Source organism: Martes martes (assembly GCF_963455335.1).
Source record: "Martes martes genome assembly, chromosome: 1".
Lineage (NCBI taxonomy): Eukaryota > Metazoa > Chordata > Mammalia > Carnivora > Mustelidae > Martes > Martes martes.
This window is the reverse complement of record NC_137888.1, coordinates 80,072,222-80,087,489: the sequence shown is the minus strand read 5'-3', so window position 1 is coordinate 80,087,489 and position 15,268 is coordinate 80,072,222. Positions and strand designations below refer to the sequence as shown.

Here is a 15,268-nt window from a genome sequence, read left to right as displayed (position 1 = left end):
CAGAATGCTCCAACATCTGTTCCTGCCGTCAGAGAAGTTAGGTTTCCCCTGGCTATTGTATTGGTCACCTTCAAGGGTAAAGTAGAGGAGCCAGCAGCACAGTGAAAGGGAAGTCAGTATCTTATGATTCTATCCCCAACATCCATTTAGTCCTGATGCTCTGAGGACAATCCTGCCAATAAAGGAGACAGCTAGAGAAATACAAGATATACACAAGGGAAGTCCATGTAAATAGCTACAGGTTTCTTTCTTTTATTTTTATTTCTGAAAATTCTTATTTACTTCCCATCTTGCTCCCTGGGAAGAAAAGGAATCCTATGGGCATCCAGTAGTTACAGTAAATATTTTAACATTCCAGAGCTCTTTTATCAGGATACTGGATCGTGTCCACATTTTGCAACTGATATTTCTAAGGTTTATAATCTACATTTGTGATGAAAAGGAAACACTGAGAAAATATAGGACTTTGGGATCATAGCCTGAAATATCATTCGACAGTGAGTAGTACCCGGTTTTTTAAAAACTTATAAGCACATTATTTTCTAGCTTCTCATGTAATAGACCTTATCATTTGAAGACTTCTGAAAATAAATTTGAGTTTGGGCAATACAGGCCCACAGGCTGCATCACCAAGTTATTCTCACAGTACCTAAGAATTACAGCTACGTGACTCATCAACACACAGATATTAGCAACATGTATATCTAACAAAGAATCAATACCAAGAATCAATAGCGAATTCCTACAAATCAATATAAAAGGATACAGTAGAAAAATGTGCTAAGGACATAAGCAGGTATTTCAAGGAAGAGGAGGCAAGATGGTGAATATAAATATATAAAGATGTTCAGTCTTCTCAAGAAAATAGAAAGTAAGGTCACATCAAGACACCACTGTATACCCACCACATTGACTGGCAACAGCAAGCATTGAGAAGGAAGTAGATCAATGGGAAATCCTATACCCCTATATGCATATGAGTAAATATACCACATATATACCTAAAACTATATGAAACTATAAATTGGTACCAAAACTATAGAAAGTAATTTGACATTATCTTGTAAAAATAAGTGTGTATGTATCTCTTTAACCAATAATTCCACCCCTTGGTATAAACCCAAGAGAAATTCTTACACATATGTACCAGGAGACATGCACAACTATTTTTATATAAGTAATGTTAATGGCAGCAAAAAACTAGGGGCACCCAAAGAACCAACGAAGAAAGAATGGATAAATAAATTCTGTATTCATATAACGGAATACTATACAGCAGTTAAAAATGAACCATGATTGAGGCAACATGGATGAATCTTAGAAACATAAAGTTGACTGAAAAAAAAAAAAACAACCCATGTGTTAAAAGAATACACGTAGGGTGCCTGGTTGGCTCAGTTGGTTAAGCGTGTGCCTTCAGCTCAGGTCATGACCCCAGAGTTGTGGGATCGAGCCCCACATTGGGCTCCTTGCTCAGTGCAGAGCCTATTTCTCCCTATCCTTCTGCTGATCCCCCTGCTTATGCTCTGCTTCTCTCTCTCAAATAAATAAATAATCTTTTAAAAATAAATAAAAGAATATATGTAACACAAAAACAATTTTATAAAGCACAAAAAATATGATTTAGTGATACATATAGATGTAATAAAATGACTTTTTTTTTAAAGCAAGGGAGTGATAAATCTAAAATACAGGATAATATCGACCACTAAAGGGAAAGGCAGAGGGATAGACTAGAGAAGAACACTGATGGGTTAAAAGGCATTGTCAAAGCTCTAGCTCTCAAATTGGCTTGTGGATTCATCAGTGTTCCTTTTATTATTATGCCTTATAACTTGCATCTATATTGTATATAAATAAAATGTTAAATAACTTTTAAGTAAAATTTTAGAATATTAAACTGATTTCTGATTGGCCATAACCTTAAGTTCTAGAAGATCCTCACGAAGCATGGAAGCTCCTTAGTCTTTCATTACATAGGACACCTTAAGAGTCTTAACATGTCTTAAGAGTCTTAACTCTTAAATACAGATGTCTTATATAAGACAAGTCGTGTACTATGAGCAATCTGAATTTTGATTCCTGGGGTTAAGTTCTACTGCTAGGGCAAGAAGTTCTGATTCTTTCTTTGAAAATTCTATTTCCATTAATTATATTTTCATGGATATAGAATGAATTTGTTGATGTTTTCTCTCTTCTGCGTTCAGAGGATTTTGATATAGCTATGTTATATAACACTGTAGCCTATCACATGTATGTTACTGGTTTGAGAATATATTGTTTGATTAGAGGTTTGCTCTCGTTTTTGTTTTTTCCACTAGAAGAATAATTCTTAAAATGTGGCTTAAATATCACTGGGAGGACCAGACCCTTTCAAGAATTTCATGAGGGTGAAATTAGTTCCATAATAACATTAAAACACTATTTGCATTTTTTAAAGTGTGTTAACATTTGCAGTGATGGTGCAAAAGCAATGGCGAATAAAACCGTTGGCTCTTGAGCATGAATTAGGCAAGAGGCACAGAACTAACTATTCTAGTAGTCACTGCAGTCGTCACCACCAGGGGATGAAGGTGTGTGGGGAGGAGCCAGTCCCACTTACAAATGCCCTGGAGGCAGGAGTTAAATAGAATTACATGTTATTGTTTCTCATTCCTTGAGTATAGGTCTCTTATGTGTTCTTTGGCATGAAATGGAAGTACACATACAGGTCTTCTGCCTCATACCCAAGGTTGATACTTGTCTCCAGGGAAAACACTTGTACATCACTCTGATGAGCAAGATGAATTACTTCCCACACGGAATACCATTTTTATTTCAAGATTTTATTTATCAGAGAGAGAAAGCACACAAGCGGGGGGAGTGGCAGACAGAGGGAGAAGCAGATTCCCCACTGAGCAAGGAGCCTCGATCCCAGGACCCTGGGATCATGACCTGAGCGGAAGGCAGATGCTTAACTGACTAAGCCACCCAGGCATCCCTACCATTTTCATCTGAAAGAATAGCTGATAGAGGCATCTGGGTGGTTCGGTAGGTTGAGCATCTGACTCTTGATTTCTGCTCCGGTCATTATCCCAGGGCTCCATGCTCAGCTTGCTCTCTTCCTCCCTCTCTGCCTTTCTCCACATGTGCTTCCTCTCTCTCTCTCTCATTCGCTCTCTCTTAAATAAATCAATCAATCTGAAAAAAAATAGCTGATAGATAAACTAGGTTTTCCACATTTGATTTTGGCAGACATTTTCTCATAAATGAACAGTCAGCCTGTCACTTCAAGACAAACAACTGACAGTATTTGTGGCTAATAATAAAATTCAGGTTTCAAAGATGAAATTTGGACTTTCGAAAACGTGTGATCAGCACCACGAACTTGACAATTTCTCAAACCCAAAACTTTTCTGATGAGATCAGTGGTGACATTAACATTTGTGATTTTCTTTTATTGTATAATGAAATGTGCCACATTTGGAAGACCTGCATAAGAATAAGCCAGTATTTTCCAAGTGACCAATGCATGAAGTTATAAAATTATGCATGGGTAAAAGGTGAATTCAAACTGCAAAATAGAAGAATGAAGTATTTAAACAGAGTAGGAAAAATTAATAATCTTGTGAATATGATCAAATTAACTTTTACCAAGTCAAATTATTTTAATAACTTTAACAAAAAATTATCTCTCCCTCTTTAACTGTAGGAGAGAAAACCATTTGCTGCTTCTCTTTTTCAAATTCCTTTAGTTAATAATGAAGACTGGTTTTTTGTTTCTTTAGGATCTTAGCACTTATAAACTAAAACCAGGCCTGTACAAAACTATAATAAGAAAAAGCAGATCAGGGGCTGCCTGGCCCTGGAGGTCGGAGGACAGCGATTAGCTGTAAAGGGCCAGGAGGAAACTCCTTAGGTTAAGGGTCTGTTCTATATCTCAATTGTGCTGATGGTCATCGGATTTTGTATAATTACTAAAATCCATCAAAATAATACCTTCAACAATGGGGAGGGGGAGAACTGGCCCGTAGAGTTCAACTTTATCGGCAGAAATGGAGAAAGAGAGGAACAGATTTTCCTTAATAAAAATGAAATCAAGAGCATGGAGCGTTTTTTCTTTCCTGGGTCCAGTGGTCCATCCTGGAGGGAGGATACATAACGGCTTTAAGTTCAGATGCCGGAGATGGAGGCCTAAGCTTAAAACCTGACATTGCCACATCTTATCTGTGTGACCTTGCGCAAGTCACTCATTCTAAGGCTCACTTTCTTTGTCTGTGAAATGAGCATCAACATAACACCAATCTCATTACTTTAAGAAGATTAACTTGCATGAAGCACCCAGCCTAGTAAAGGCTCAATAACATCAGTAATTACTTTATCGAACCATTTAGACACCTGATTACCACATACATATTCCCTTAGATGCTGTGATGTGTTGAACTGTGTTCCCCCCAAAAGATGTTGGAGCTGTAACTCTCAGAACGTAACCTGATTTGAAATTCATGGGGAATGAGACAGAAAGTAAATTGGTGGTGTGGGTAGGGGTAAATGGGGCTGCTGATGGGCTGAATGACCTCCTCCACCTTCCACACTTCAGAGATCACTGCAGATCCTAAGATTCCATAAATATTTCCTTGAGCTCTATCCTATGGATCCTGGAGCACCTCAGTGGGAATCCAAGCTCTCCCTAGAGGCAAAGATAATCTGAGGATCTTTTCTCCTGTCTCAGAGACCAGTACACACACAAACCAAACAAATAAAAAAACCTTAAAGGGACACCTAAAAGACGATTGGTTCCTCAACAGCAACCAAGAAGAGACTGAATGAACTCTGATGGAGCTTGCACTAGGACCACTGGCGAGGAACTCACCTAGGAGCTGCCTTGGCCATCTGAAGGTCAAAGTGGGATACAGAGTTGTGGGGTGTGCTGGAATCCAGTAGCCAGAGAAACATTGCCCCCTAAGACCTGAAGACAGGCTTGTGTTTCAGAAATCAACTTCTCAAGAGAAAGTCCTCCCCGAGGGGACTGTGAGGTGTCTGGGGGCTGATACCATGTCTCATAATCATCTTCCAGAACTGAGCTTGTTAGGGTCCCTTTAAATGTTTGCTGAATAGCTGAAACTGACCCAGCTGGCTGAGGAAAGCGCTACTAAGGGCAGGACCAAAATTAGCTTCCCTGAAGAATGAGCTGCTGCTTCCAGCACCACCTGCTGATATGATACCCTTGGGAACTCTGATAGAAAGTCCTTGGTCCTCTGCCTGGAAACTCTGGAAACCCTGCCAGACAGCTTGTAGTCTCTGCTTGGAAGCCAGGAAACTACTGACAGGCGGAACTCTACAGGCTTCGGGACTGAAGCCGGCAGGTCTTGAGACCACTGGTGAGCGTCTTAGTCGTTATTTCCTACTGGGAGAACAGAAAAGGTAGAGACCGATTTTTTTTTTTTTTTAATATCAGTAGATAACAGCGGGGAGGCGGCAGGCAGCATATCCAACTAAGAAACTTTATGGGGTTTGGCTGATGAAGGTGGTTGGAGCTAGATGCAGCAAGAGGCCAACCCAGACCCACAAAGTAACATGAAGACTGTTTTCAGGGGGATGAAGTTTCATAGAATTTATTGAACATTGCGATATATCCTAATCTCTGCTTCATAATCTGGGTATGTATGTATGTGATGGCCAGTTTCTTAACAGGCTGCTTTGGCTCTGGCTGCTGTGAAATGATATTTACCTTTGAGATCTGAGGTTTCCAGGTGCTTGTTCTCTATGCAGGAAAGAAAAATCCTGAGGACTGAGCTGGGTACCAAGACAAAGAAAAAGGAGACACCGCACAGGGTGAAGTTAAGGAGTTCTCTCTCCCTGGAAGGGAAAGTACTGGCAGTCTTAGGACAGGGTAATGGGGATTGGTGCTCCAGAATCTCAAGGCTTCTTAAGGCAGCACTTCTCAAGTGTCTGGGGTAGAGGTGTGGAATGCAAGGGCCACAGGATAATTGCAGATTCATGAAGTAGGCTGGGCTGGACAGGAAGATGGAGTGTTGTTTTTTTCTTTGCTCATGATAAAGAGAAGGTAAGGGGACAGGGGACACACATAGCCATCAAAACCATAAAAAACAGTTGAAGCATGAAGCAGTCTAAGACTGCTAAGGAAATGTGGCCACTTCCTATTGTGAGGCTGGGACCAGATCATGAGGAACTGCTCTGTTGAATTTGAGAATGCCCTTGTTTCACTCCAACAGGAGAGGGTCTCTGGTGTCACTTCTAAAATCATGTAGACAAAGGGAAAGAGGTGAGAATTTCAAAAAGCAATGAGAGGAGATATGAGGGTATAAGGAAAGGGAGAAGCTACTGGACAACAGATATTTAACAAGGGTCTTAGTTGTACCCCTGAGTATCACCTATGGGGCTATTTGGATCATGTCCAGATGTTTAGAATCCAAACTAGATATGGGAACATTGGACTGACAAATTGTCAACACTGGTGAGTGGATTTTTGAGCATGGAACAGATAGGAATGGGACAGAAGCTGAGGTTTGGGACAGGGAGTCTTCTCCTGGACATAGAAAACTAGCATCTTAATTAGGAGAGAACTGGGTCCCAGAAGTTGCTTGTATTCCAGTATGCTTGAATCCAGAAAGCTAGGTGAGACCCATATTAGTGAGCACTGAGCCCCAGAAAATGTCGGTCCTCCTGCTAATGATAACTGCAGGAGTGGAGGAGGATGAAGACTGAAATTGTGGTAGGACAAATCACGGATGACCAACCTTAGTTAAGAGAGACAACCCAACCAGTGCTCACATTGGGTGAGGACCTCGTGCGGGGGGTGGGGGTGGGGGAGTTGTTGTTGTTGAGGACAATTGAAAGTGCTTTACAGTGGCTATAGAGGAGACTGTGGAGAAAGCGATAAAATTTAGCCAATCTTTTTATGCATAGAGACAATCCTGACTGTGTCTACATTGAATGAGGAACAGAGTACTGGAAAATGTTGGTTCCTTTGTTGATAGTAGTAATTAGAAGAGCTGGGGTGACTAATGAGATTGGAGTCTCATTAGATTGGTGACTAATGAGATGGTAGGGCAAAACTTGGCTGGCCAATTCTTCATAGGACCAGCTAATCAGTGCCCATAACTAGTGGGGATCTGGGCCCTAAAAATGTTAGTTCCTTTGTTAATGGTAATTGGAAGGGCTTTAGGGTGAATAAAGAGGAGCCCAGAGAGAAACTGAGTTAGGATAACACCTAGATGGCTAAGTTGGATCCAAAAGGACAAGACTGGGAAAGAACTAATTTTTTAAACCTGTTGCTAGGGTCAGCGGCCCTGTTCTGCAGGTGGTCAAATGAGAAGCTTTCTGTGAGGTCTGATTCATCTAATTTAAAAAAATTGTCACAGAAAAAAGAAGAAGCTTCAAAGAGAGTTGACGCTGAAATAGAATAAAAAGAAATGTAGATGCAGGGAGAGAGAAGGGGAAAATGCATACTAGAAGAAAGGTAAGTGGTAATGAAAAGGAAATGAGCAGGGGCAAGGGGGCCAGAGGAAAGCACGGTCCCACATGGAGAAGAGCCAAAGACGTTATATTTTTCTTTCCTTCTTTCTCATTCACTCCTTCGCTTTCCTCTTTTCACAAGTATGGCACGCCTACTACCTGTCAAGCTAGATGCTGGAGATAAAATATAAATAGAAATCCACCTCTGCTCTTTCCATCACTGCTTGGGGCCAATACTTGGGAGATTACAACAGTACATTACTAGTAAAGTGGACATCAAGCTTTTAAAAGGAATTAAGGACTGTCATGGAGTTAGGACAGAGCATACATCTGAGAATTTGCCTCCCAGGGATCCCCACCCCTGATGAAGATGGAGTCTACTGTGGAGAACAGCCAAGTGAAAGGGATAGGTGGGCAGCTGTGAGAGCCACCTCCCAGGACCTAGAGACTCTGAGAGGCCAGAGACTCCTGTCGTCCCAAACCCACACTCTGAGATCACTTTGCTAGTGACTGTCATTTATGGAGTTAAAAAAAAAAATCAGATGGCCTGTGCTCACACATCTGGCCACCAACCTTCCATCTTCATGGGGAGCAATTGACTCACATCACCCTGCATCGAGCGGCCTATCTGAGGAAGATGCTGCCGTCCAAAAGCCTTTAGACATGGGGAAGGTCAAGAGGATCACTCGACACTGCAGAGTGTGGGGGGCAAAGAGGAGATTCCATAACTGTATTTTGGGTTTGGAGTTTGGACTGAGCCAACTAGAGTATCACCAAGCCCCAATCTGAACCAAACGTACATGTTGCATGGCATTGTTTGGTAGACTGAGAAAAGTTCATATTTTTAGGCATTAACAGCTAATATATAGTCATTCTTCAACATATTATTGAATGATGCTTTGCTTCCAAAAGAATTTTGAGATCGTTTTTGGTTGCTACTAGATTCCCATTTTCACTTATAGGAAGGAAAGTCCAGGAGAAAGAGATAAATTTTAATGGGAACAAATGCCACAACTCTAAGTATTAGCATCACAGTGGAGACTCTTCAGAAGCTACTGGTTAGGGAGAAGAGGAGAATGTGTACTCAGAAAGAAGGATGGGTAAAGGATTTTAAGAAGAAACACTTTTCAGAGATCTGCAATATTCTACCCACCTACACAAAAGGTAAAAAAACATTGTGTCTCTAGTGTGGACTTAAATAATAATACAGAAATAGAAATAATACATTAATTTATTCTCTTTAAAGATTCTAGCATACAGAATACAGAGTTAAATGTTGAAATCCCAATTTCCCTCCCCCCTCTACTGACCTGCCTCAAAGGTAACTACTTTAGATAGTTTAGTTCTTTTTTATGCATTTACATAATTATACTTTTTTCAAATATAAGCATCACTAAGCTATATGTAGTGTTTTTCATATTAGCACACAGCATTTTATTCTTTTAACAGCTACATGAATACTAGATTATGTATGAACCCTATTTTGTTTTGACATATTCTGGATGGACAATTAGTTTTTTCCCTATCTTGTATTATTAAATACCTTTCTACCATGATAATCCTTATATAAGGATCTGTGTGCCATGTATTATTATATAAGCTAAAGTATAAAGTCAACTTAATAGTTTTCCTTTATAAAGAGAATTGTGAAATGTTTTGATAGAATTAAGACCAAAAAAAAAAGACTTAAAAAGCACAATTAAATGTAATTTTTTAAATAAATGTAATTTCTCTATCATGCATAGGAAGAAAGTCCAGGACAAGAGTCTTGAGAGATAAAGGAAGAGATAGACATAAGGAATTAATAATACACTTGTCACATTTCCTAAAACAAAGCTTCTCAACTTTTGAAAGTTAAAAAATATTGATAAATTTGCCAAGTTTAAGAATTCCTACTTAAAATATAAAAACAGAAGCTTTCCTCAGATCCCCTATTTTCCTAATTTGTAATGAAAAGAAATACCTCTGTGGACCACAAAAAAAATGTCTTTACAGATTTTAGGAACCAGAGGTTGAGTTTCAAAGAATAACACCCTTGTCCTACAATCCCCTCAATTCTAGAATGTTGTTAAAAATACTTTGGAAAGTGCATTTTTGTCTACATACACTGACCAGCTCATATTAAGCCAAGGTAGAAATCAAACGGGGGTGAGTTCATCCTCTCTCCGGCCGTCCTAGTCACCAAAAGCTGAGAGTTCTTTCAAGACTGTTTATCAAGAATGTGTAGTACTGAGTGATCAAGAAGCAACTGAAGATCAGAATTTAATTATTAGTCTGGAAAGTAACGACATTAATCATCTTTGATTTCTCAGAGGTTATCACAGACATGGCTTGGTCTTTCAGTCCTCTTTTTAACATACGAATTTATTTAACCAACTTAACACAGGACTTTCTACAGCCCAGGCTCTAAGTTCTTTGCACTCTGTCTGCCCCTCATCTGTAAACCAGGGATAATAACACCTACTTCGTGGAGTTGTCAGGAGGTTATAGGAACCTAAGTAACTTGTCTGTGGCCATATATCTCATGTCATGTCTCTTCTGCTTTACAGTTGGCTCGGTATCTGCTTCCCTGCACTACGGGTTCACTCATTCTCCCAATTTATAGCAAAGAACAGTGGAGGTAGGATGTGACCTAACAGTTCTATTTAATACCCTTTTTACTCACCCACAAATTTTTTAGTACTTTTCTTAATGGGTGCTCAGCTGAAATTTATGATATAGAAAAATGTTTTTTAAATGTTCATTTAAATCTTCGTTTAAAATCTCATCATAAAGAAAATCTAAATGAATAAACTAAGACATTTTTAATAACTTAGAGAAATCATGAAATCTTCCTCCTTTTAACTGTTATCTGACAACCAAATTTGATATTTGGAACAGAAAAGGTATTTGTCCAGGTGTAGGTCAGTTTGGATGAATTATAAATCAGTTTGGGTGTTTTCCTAAATAAACTTCCCTGGTTTGGGCAATTACCAGCCACATGTTAATTAGTGACAGTGATCCAATATTAAAATTTAAGAAACAAACTAACCACAGAAAAGAACAATGCACGTCCAAGTATGTCATTACATAGAAGCCTCCATACTCATTCTGCTTCATGTGCACCTTTCTGGGGTCACTGCTTTTATGTTCTATGAAATGGACAGAGCAGCAGCTCCCACAGGTAGGTGATTCAGAACTTTCTTTCCCCTCTCCAGTCCAGGGCTCCAGCTGTGTGGCTTCTACCTGTGGATTTACATTTAAGCAAGTTAAATAACATGGAGCTCACCTCACCTTACACAGTGCCCAGGTTCCCTAAAGCACACTTGGTTTCAAAGACCCAGTTCAACAAGGGCATTAGGCCAAACCACAAGCTGGAGGTTTCCTGTTAGGCAATGCTTTCCTGTAGTGTTTTGTTTTGCTTTTTCCCCCCCACTTTTTCTTGGACTTTCAGAGAACTCATACTCCCTTGTCAAGGATTAGAAAGTTTTGCTTTGATCGCGACTTGTCCTTTCTCATATCCTCCCAGGCTCTGAAAGTCACTTTCAACCCATTAGTCTCATTTCAAAGTCCTATTTCTGGTTTCACCAGTTTACATTGAAGCAAAATTATGGTCTAACTAAAAGTATTGTTAGGCCTTCCTGTAAGAAGAGCATCTACTTTTTGGAAGCTTTTTTTTTTACTATGAAAGTAGCAGTGTTAATTGTGGGGAATTTAGAAAATTCAGACAAAAAGAGGGAAACCAAGTTCCCTCCAATCTCACTGTGCTGAATTAAACACCAATCACACCACTAGTGAATATCCTTGTAATATTTCTGTATGCATATTTTTGCAGAAATAGTTTCCTTTAGTAGTAATGTTTTATATACAGAAATATTTTAAAAGTTCTTATGATTACAATCTTATGTAACACCAATTTTAATAACATGGATGTGCTTTAATTCATTTAGCCAGTATGTTATTGTCCTCAGGTTACCCGGAAGACTCACACCTAGAAGAGAATGAACCACCAGAGACCCTGAGAAGAAAAGTTACACAGTATGAAGGGAGTGGTCTCCTGATGGGTAGGACACGACTGCATTTGGGGTTAAATGTGTTAAATGTCAGGTAGGGGATTCTTTACCACTATTTCCACTTATAGAAGAGATGGTTCTATCTTATACTAAGAAGTTGTAACATTAAAAAAAAAAAAAAGAAGTTGTAACATTTAAACATTAAACCTCTCTTGAGGCATTTGCCCATCTCTTAGTATATTTCTTTGAAAGTGATCTTAACATCAAAGTCATGTTCAAGATAGGGAATAGATACCAAAATAATTATAGACACGAGTATATACATGGGCTAAACTACATATACATATTTCCTAGTTTTGTCCACTGAGGCGGCCTAGAAATAGTGACATACACCCCAATAGCAACAACCACACTCAGCACCTAGATCTTGGTTTCTAATATCATTCTCCAACAAAAGAAACCAGACTCCTTGAAGAAATGACTGATTCTAGGGCTGGTTTTGAGGGTGATTAAAATGTTTCAAAATTGACTATGGGAGCACCTGGGTGGCTCAGTGGGTTAAAGCCTCTGCCTTCAGCTCAGGTCAGGTCTCAGGGTCCTGGGATCCAGCCCCACATTGGGCTCTCTACTCAGCAGAGAGCCTGCTTCCCCCCTACCCCACCCTCTCTGCTTGCCTCTCGGCCTACTTGTGATCTCTGTCAAATAAATAAAATCTTTAAAAAATAATTGACTATGAAAGTGTTGTACAACTTAGAGGATATACTTAAAACCATTAAATTTTTCACTTTAAATGGGTGGATCTTATGGTATATGAAGTCTGTAACAATAAAGTCAGTATTAAAAAAGAAAATGGAGGTATATTCTACAAAATACCTGACAAGCACACCTCAAAATCATCAAAGTAATCAAAAACAAAGTCATACATATTGTCACGGACAAGAGGCAGCTAAGGAAATATGAAACTAACCATACAGTAGTATCCTGAATAGGATCTTGGAACAGAAAAAGGACATTAGAGACAGACCAGTGAAATTAGAATAAAAAATGTTAGTAGCAATGTACCAATGTTTATTCCTTCGTCACAATAAATGTAGCACTTAGTAATGCACTCAGGTGTGACTCTCCGGAGTTTGGTGTTTTTAACCACTGGACACCCTGTCTCTCTTATAGTCCTACTTATGGGAGCTGAGCCTTGTTCCTGCTTGGGTGCCACTTCAGTCTGGTATCACCTCCCATTCTGAGGTCGGGATCCATGGATACATGGAGATTGGGGATAACCCTAAACCATGTTAGGTGTACTCACCCAGGCCCTCATGGTGGAAGCTCATCTCTGTCCCATCTAGGCCTACCACTAAGATCCCAGAAGTCATCATCAAAAAAAGCTGTGCGGCACCTGGGTGGCTCAGTAGGTAAGCGTCTGCCTTCGGCTCAGGTAGTGATGCCAGGATCCTGGGATAGAGCCCCGAGTCAGGCTTCCTGCTTAGCAGGAAGCCTGCTTCTCTCTCTGCCTGCTGCTCTCCCTGCTTGTGTTTCCTCTCTCGCTGTCTCTCGGTCAAATAAATAAATAAAATCTTTTTAAAAAGAAGAAATAAAAAAAAACTAAGTTTAAAACAGAAATATCACTTTCTTCATAGCTCTGTTTAGAGAAATCAAAATATGAAGCAGAATCAAAGTAACTATGATCCAATTATGATTCTCTTCTGTTCCAGTGTAATGAGATGATTCACCATGGAGTGGGCATTCAAATGCTGAAGAGTTGAATAAATAATTAAATGAATTAGCTTTTGAAGGCATTAAATAACACTTAAAAAGTTGAATTCTGCTTTCCCAGAAGACCTCTAACGATTGAAAAATCAGTTCTATGATCTGATACAAGTTAGCTTGTAAGAGGAAAAGTTCTGCAGGTAGTGGTTCTCTCTCCGCTAGAACTCTGGTCCTGCCTCCAAGAAGGAAGCACGGTGGTTTCTAGTTTTAGGCTAAACTTGACAGGGACACCCCAAACAATACCTTCGTGACCCAAGACATAGACAAGACTAATGGGAAGAGGCAGTGGCTGTCAACTGTGGCAGTGTGGGGGTGGGAGGTCTGTCCCTGACCATTAGGATCTGCAGGCCTGAAAAGCGGTCTGATATAGAGGGAAATGCTCCCCAAATCAGAGTTCTCTGTGCAGCTCCACCTCTAACCATATACACTATCTTCCCACTGCTGGAGCTTGAGTTGTGCTTTGGGATAAAATACAACGGTTTTCCCAGAGCCTTACAATTCTCACTTTCTATAAACTGGAATGAACTAAGGACAAGTCTCATATAACCTTGAGGCCAGCAGTATTTCCTCTGCCACAAAACCTCTTTACAGGCTTAAGTTATGAAAAAATAAAATTAATGTGGTGCCTGAGTGGCTCAGTCAGTTGGGTGTCTGCCTTTGGCTCAGGTCATGATCTCAGGGTCCTGAGATCAAGCCCCGCATCAGCAGGGAGCCTGCTTCTCCCTCTCCCACTGCCCCTGCTTGTGCTGTTAAATAAATAAATAACATCTTAAAAAAAAAAAAAAAAAAGAAAGAAAAAGAAAAGAAATAAAATTCGCCAGTTTGTGTTTCTATGCCTTTCCCTTTTCTTTCCTTCCCAATTACCAAGATGGTAAGAAGCAGTTCAGTAGCTATATAATGTCAGGCGTTAAGACAGGAAGTAGAGAGCATAAATAATTAGGCTTGCACAGCTGAGGATGGATAGGTCTCAATAAGCATTTTAAACTTAAATTATGTGGCACCTGGGTGGCTCAGTCAGCTAAGCATCTGCCTTTAGCTCAGGTCATGATCCGAGAGTCCTGGGATCGAGCCCTACTCTGTGTATCTCTCTGTCCTTACCTGACCACCTTCCCCTGCTTACTATGAGTCCATGATCTGTGTTTTGAAAAGAAGGTACCAGTTCAGAGAGAGAAGAGTCGAAGGGTAGAGAAAAGCCCTGGGCTGCCACTGCAATAACACAGTTCAGAGACAACAGAGGGCTGGACTGCAGTGGAAGCCAGGAATGGAAAGGAGCAGACTGAAGAGCCGTTCTGGAAGGAGGTCGTCACTTAAGAGCAAACTGGATATACACGTGGAGGGAGGGTCGGGTATGGTGAGGAGCCAGGACAATCAAATAGGACATGACCTCCTCTAGCTTCACAGCCTTGTTCTCTGGAGTCTGGCACAGTGCCAGGCACAGAAAAGGTGCTCAAGCCATAGTTACTGCCACGAATGAACTCCTGTTCACTGGGAAGATAGGAAATGTCAAGTTACATACACCTTCCTCTTACTAAATACATGCAGAACATTTAAGGTAATGATGATGATGGATAATACATGTGTCTCGCTCTTCTGCCATTAAACTACAAAATAAATGCAGCCCATGGCTGCTTCACATTTGCTGGGCCACTCAGCAGCTTCAGGACTCAAAAATAAACCTTGTAAGAATAATACCATTATTATTTTGTGAATAATGAACTAAGTGTCCCCTGCTACAACAAAGCTGAAAAACAACACTGAAATCCTCAAACTTGTCTAATCTTCTTTTCTCAAACTCTTTTAGCTTGGTCAAAAAGAATACTTACAAGATGTCCAAAGGAGAGAGAAAGGGAAGAACAGTTTCTAAAAGAAACCTGAACTCCCAGCTGGCCGGTTTAACCGTAAGCACTGTGGGAACTGTTGAGACCACCTGACGTCAACACTGCCACCCCACTTCTTTGAATTCTGTGGTTTTCTGCTTCCCACACAGGCAGGCCCTTAACCACCCAACCTCGTTAAAAGAAAAGCTTGGACAAATCCCTAGTGACTGCATGCTA

The 15,268-nt window shown here is 40.1% G+C and overlaps 1 long non-coding RNA gene across 1 annotated transcript; it reads left to right on the top strand.

Moving 5' to 3' along the window:
* Positions 1 to 5,307: 5,307 nt before the first annotated feature.
* LOC308358486 lies at positions 5,308 to 12,167 on the top strand. The gene is made up of 4 exons (XR_013968317.1): positions 5,308 to 5,403; positions 7,601 to 8,622; positions 10,008 to 10,078; positions 11,409 to 12,167. It is a non-coding gene; the product is annotated as an uncharacterized lncRNA (long non-coding RNA).
* Positions 12,168 to 15,268: the final 3,101 nt, after the last annotated feature.